The following is a 6,504-nucleotide window of genomic DNA, read 5'->3' as shown; positions in this document are numbered from 1 at the left end:
ACGTGATTGACGGAATCGTACTGGATTCGCTCTCTTTCGGGGAGTTGGGGGGAGGGGTTCAGTGATTTGGCGAGTTCGGTGCTTCTGGACGTGCTAGGGCGATGAAAATTGGTAGGCGTGTCAGGGAGCTGCACAATTTGACTTGTTAAAGTCGTTTTCCGAGATTCGACCATCTGGGGGGCAAAAGGGAGAGGAAAAATTAGAAAAAATTTGGTATTTATAACTTACGAGTGGGTGATCGGATCTTAATGAGTTTTGATATTTAGAAGGACTTTGTGACTCAGAGCTCTTATTTTAAATCTTGACCGGCATTAAGCCTCTTATTTTCCTTTTTAAATCAATCTATTGATTCATAGAATTTTGTTAGAGCTCATACCATATGATCTTTTGGCTCTTAGCTCTTCTCGCCTCGTCACAAGTGCCATATGAGCTCTTAGCTCTTGTTTAATAGCAATTCCTAGTCGTGCTGAGTTGGAATGCTTATAGAAATTTATTTCCACTGGTCTTATGTTTAATATGGCCCTTTAGTTGTCTTTGAAAACTTCTTTTCTGGAATGTTATTTTTAAAAACTTCTTTTAACTTCTGTTATTGATAAACATAATGAGTATTTCTCCAGTTTTCGCGTTTTTCACATCTCCGGCATAAGAATTTAATTATGTGATTCAATTTTATTAGATCTAATTAGTATCTTTCAATTTATTTCAAATCCCCTCAACATTCGCTAGAAGTTTCGATACATTTCCAATAACGTTCCTGGGATGTTTTTGACCCACCCCCCCTCTCTGACAACTAAGATGCACGTAGTAACTTTTGATTGAGCTCAACATCCCCCTCAGCGTTCTCTGAAAATTTCAAATAAATACCGTTAACGGTTCCTGAGACATTGTACACACTATTATAACAAATGGGGTGCACAGAGCATCTTTTGGTTTAGTTCAACATCACCTGAGGGTATCATCTAAACACCACGAGCCAGCCAATCCTCAGATATTGCACATGCACGCTTTTTGCAACCGTGATGCGCATAGTTATATTTTAATTATGTTCAACATAACCATCAACTCAGCAAGTTTCAACTTAATACCTTTGCCTATTCTTAATATATTGCAGACATACCACTACATATATTGCACTACATATATTGCACTACATATATTGCAGACATATATTGCAGACATACAATCGCAATGCACATGGTGTCTTTTTTAGCTCAACTTCCCATTCCACATTTCCTGCAATCAGAATGCACGCTATATCCTCAAGTTCAACCTCCCCCTCAACAATCTCTGAACTTTCCCTGAAATCCTTTCCTAATCAATCTTGAAATATCGAAGAAATGCCGTTTCAGTAAACTAGGTAAATACAGCGTCTTTTGATTTTATTTAAAATCTTTCCTAGGCCTCCTATGAAAGCTTCAACTTTATACCCTTCGCATTTTTGGAGATTTAGATCAAACATACCTTATTTTACCAATAATTAATCTTGTATATAATTAATGGGTAATTTATATAACTTACAATACTTGTTCCAGGGACTGTGTTGGTTTGTCATCCCCGGTGGTTTGAACAAGATGTTCTTTCCAAATTTTCATCAGATATCTTTGGAGGGATGGCAGCTAAAAAGGGAGTAGGAAGAGGATTGATTTCACCCGACCTTTTTAATATCCTCCACAGCTTGCCGAGAAAGATTAAACTGAACACACTCAGCCGTTTTGAAGATATTGCAGGTGCACCTTTTTTATAAACTGGATGCACATAGTATCTTTTGATTTAGTTTACAATACCCGTCATCGTTCTCAAAAGTTTAATTTTAATACCCCTAGCTTTTCCAGAAACACAAGAATCAAACGTCTCCCCTTTCTTAATGACAAATCCTACATTTTAAAAAGGGCAAAGGGCAAAAACCTTTCTCCGGGGACTAGGGAGGACAAAGCCTTCCCTGAGGCACGGCTGTTGGATTTTTTTTTTTACTTTTTTGAACAAAATTGCTTTTTCAAAATCTTGCTCAGTAACGTAGAAAGGAAGCATATAAAAAGGGAAAATTGCAGTGGTTGCTCTCCGATAGCTATTTAACATCCCATAAAATTTTCATTTTAATTCCTTGAGCCGTTCCTTAGAAATTTATGAACTGCCCTTCTGACAAGCTTTTTCAATATATTAATCAGCAATGAGGAAAGGAAGCATATAAAAAGGAAAATTTGGAGTGGTTGTTCTCAGATAGCTCTTTAACACCCCCTGAAAATTTCAGTTTAATTCCCTTCTGACAAATGACAGACATACTGTGTTTTTTATTCTTTTCGGCATCCCTCTCAAAAGCGGGGGGGGGGGCTATATTATCTACATAGGCATTGCTATATGACCTTTAGACGATTTTGAACAAGAATATATTTTTAAAATTTTGATCATTTTTTTTGGACGGAGTGCAAGTAAAAAGGGCATTGGAGGGTTGGATGCCCTCGCACAAATTTTTAATATATCAATATCAATATCAATAAAATTATTTAGTATCAATATTTCCCGAAAGTTTCAACCTAATACACTCAGCTATTCTTAAAACATTACAGATTTTGCTTTTTGATAAACTGAATACGCATAGTGACTTTTGATTTAGCATAACATACGCCTCAACGTTCTCTAACGTTTCAGCTTAATACCCCTTAGACTTTTCGGATACACCATGAATCAAACATGCCCACTTTTAAAATAAGAAATCTTATATATTAATTATGGACAATCTGCATAGCTTAGAGCCCTTACCATTGAGGCTGGGGGGTGTCAAACCCAGAGGGATTTTTACTCGACCTTTCGACTATTTTGAACAAAGCAGCTACCGGAAAATCTTGATCAGATGTATTAGGGGAAAAATGGTGTTGTTGAGAGGCTGGTTGCTCTTTAATTACTTTTGTCTCTTTGACTCCTTACATAGAAAACTTATTTGTTAAGATTGGCAGCTTTTACAACTTGCAGATCTTGCCCCAGAGGTTGGGATGCGGATCGTCATACCCAGAGGCATAGATATTTTAACCTTTCTACTATTTTGAAAAAAAAAGAACATCTGAATATTTTGGTCAGATATACATCAGGAAATGCCGTGTAAAATGGCTATTGATGAAGTAAAACCACGTCAAAAAGCTTGGGAAATGGGATAAGCGGGTGAAATTTCCGTAGCCATCTGATATTCCCAAGAATTAAAGGATGCTTTACACTCACGTACCAAAACAGTTAGTTCATAGCTCTTGTACTCGTCCCCAAATGGAATCAAAACATGAACAGTACTTTAGGCGGGTAAGAGGGGGCTAATATTTTGGTTAAGCATTATTAGGATACTATTAACAGAGTAGAATAGGTTGCTAATTTATCCATTTATAAAACAAAAATGGTAAAAGTTGTAGAAAAAAAGTTAATTATAAGAGGCTGTTTACATGTCTTTGCTTTGAATTATGGAATTTATAGACGATAAACTTTGCTTCCAAAGAGACAAAGAAAATTATAACGCAAACTAAATATAAATTTGACTTTATCATACATTAAATGTATTTGTTGACATCTTTATTAGGCAATTAAAGCCCTTAATTGTTTTAGGTTATTGCTGAGTGAGCAATCTAATTATTAAATGATAATGTCAATATAGACTCAGAGCAAACAATCGAGAATGATCTATCGCAATTTGATCAGTCACGTGAAGTTTGTTGACTGTAAGCCTACTCTTTGATTCTTCTTATCAGGAATCATCCAAGTTTCACATTCTTCCAAATTTCACAAACGGTTTTGGGTCCCGAAATGGTCTTGGGTCACGGTTACGAATTCCGAACTATAGAGAATTCCGTCGGCAGTCATGGTGACTAAAGCCACCAATCCTTTTAAATTTGCTTCAACTATGTTAAGCCAAAATTGAATCCGGATGCCATCGTGTGTCTTCAGGGTAGGAGCCAGCTAATAAGCATTGTTTAGAAACCAGTACCCAATGGTCTATGAGAGGTTAACCCGAACGATGGTAGACGATGGCGATGGATGAAGACGGGAATATCGTATTTATACCTGCATTGTTGTCCGATAATCTCATTTGCCTGACATCAAAGAGATTCATTCTGTAAAGAAAGAAATGAGCTCAAAATCCCATGAGAATCTGAGGATGAATTAAAAAAGAATGAATTTTATTCAAATCAGAGGCAAAGCCATAGGTGTGCCTATAGTAAAGGTCAAAAGTCTTCAATGTTTTATTTTTTTTTTCCAAAGAGGCACTTGATATGGAAGGGGTGGTCGCAAACTTCGGAGGAGGTCTGTAATTTATGTAAGCTGTCCCTTGTTAATATTAAATAAAAAAAAAACTGTTTTTTTTAGCTGAAAGTAAGGAGTGACATTAAAACTTAAAACGAACAGAAATTACTCCGTATATGAAATGGGTTGTCCCCTCCGCAATCCCTCGCTCTTTACTCTAAAGCTTTTAATTGTTTTAAAAAGTAGAATTGTGGCAAAGAGTCAAACTTTAGCGTAAAGAGCGAGGGATTGCGGAGGGGACAACCGATTTCATATACGGAGTAATTTCTGTTCGTTTTAAGTTTTAATGTCGCTCCTTACTTTAAGCTAAAAAAATTAGTTTTTTTTTATTTAATTTCTGAACGTTTTTGAATTAATGTATGTTTGGTTTTGGCTCTCTGCACATAAATTATTAAAATGAAATTTGTATATTAATTTTTTTTGGCTAAATGGCTTTCTCTTAGTTTTGATCAGACGATTTTGAGAAATAAGGGGTGGAGAAGGAGGCCTAGTTGCCCTCCAACTTTTCGGTTACTTAAAAAGGCTACTAGAACTTTAAATTTTTAACGAACGTTTTTATTAGTAAAAAATATACGTAACTGAAGAATTAACTTACGTAACAAACTTTCATAACCTTATATTTTTATTATGTATACGAGGGGGTTTGTACCCTCGTTAATACCTCGCTCTTTACACTAAATCTTAACTTTTCTCCCAATTCTTTAAGAATGACCCCTGAATCAGAAAGGCCATAGAATAAATAGTTGAAATTACTAAAAATACTTTAGCATAAAGAGCAAGGTGTTTATCTTCTCCTAAATACCTCGGCTAAAGTATTTTTAGAACCCCTCATATGCGTAATAATCTCTCTTCGTTTTAAGTTTCAATGCTACTTCTTCCTTTCATTTGAAAAAAGTTTTCATATTTATTTTTCAATATTTTCTTATAGTAATGCTAGAGAATCCTGCGCCCTTTTCATTGAATTTTTCATCCCCCATGACAGATTCCTCCAAGGAAAGATCCTCCAACATAGCCCCCTCTCCTCAGCCCCACCCCCAATCAAAATAAAATCCCCCTGAAAATGTCTGTACACTTCCCAATAACCATTACTATATGTAAACAATGGTCAAATTTTTAACTTGCAGCCCCTCCCCCAGGGAATTGTGGGGGAGTAAGACATCCCCAAAGACATAGTTAGTATGGTTTTCGACTATGCTGAACAAAATGGCTATCTCAAAATTTTGATCCGTTGACTTTGAGAAAAAAAATGAGCGTGGGAGGGGGCCTAGATGCCCTCCAATTTTTTTGGTCACTTAAAAAGGGCACTAGAACTTTTCATTTCCGTTAGAATGAGCCCTCTTGCGACATTCTAGGACCACTTGGTCGATACGATGACCCCTGGGAAAAAAAAAACACGCACCCGTGATTTGTCTTCTGGCAAAAAATACAAAATTCCATATTTTTGTAGATAGGAGCTTGAAACTTCTACAGTAGGGTTCTCTGATATGCCGAATCTGATGGTGTCCTTTTCGTTAAGATTCTACGACTTTTAGGGGATGTTTCCCCCTATTTTCCTAAATAAGGCAAATTTTCTCAGGCTCGTAACTTTTTATGGGTAAGACTAAACTTGATAAAACTTATATATTTGAAACCAGCATTAAAATGCGATTCTTTTGATGTAGCTATTGATATCAAAATTCAATTTTTTAGAGTTTTGGTTACTATTGAGCCGGGTCGCTCCTTACTACAGTTTGTTACCACGAACTGTTTGATATAAGGTTTTTATGGAAAGAGTGGTCGTGCATAATTTCAAGAAGGTCCATTCAATTTTAAATGAAAAGTTCTTTTTCCCATTTTGAGAGTCCAGAGTGATCGGAGGACAACCCGCCCCCCTCCCACGCCCCTTCCCCCCAAATGCATCTGATCAAAATTTTCAGATAGGCATTTTATTCAAAATAGTCTAAATTTCAAAGAACTACGGTCCTTCATACCCCCAAGCCCCTAGCACTCGGGATGAGGGCTCTAAGTTATCCTAATTGTCCTCTATTATTATATAAGGGTTAAATAGAAGGAGTGGTCGTAAAAACTTAGAAGGGGGCTCATTTGACTGAAAATTGAAATTTCTAGTGCCCTTTTCAAGAGTTGAAAGTGATTGGTTTGTAACCAGCCTCTCCCTCCTCACACCCTTTTCCCTCAAAATGTATTCTATCCAAATTTTGAACAAGCCATTTTGTTCAAAATAGTCCA

The sequence above is a fragment of the Artemia franciscana genome, unplaced genomic scaffold (genome assembly GCF_032884065.1).
Source record: "Artemia franciscana unplaced genomic scaffold, ASM3288406v1 PGA_scaffold_32, whole genome shotgun sequence".
Classification (NCBI taxonomy): Eukaryota; Metazoa; Arthropoda; class Branchiopoda; order Anostraca; family Artemiidae; genus Artemia; species Artemia franciscana.
The sequence above is the reverse complement of the archived record's forward strand: the minus strand, read 5'-3'. Positions refer to the sequence as shown.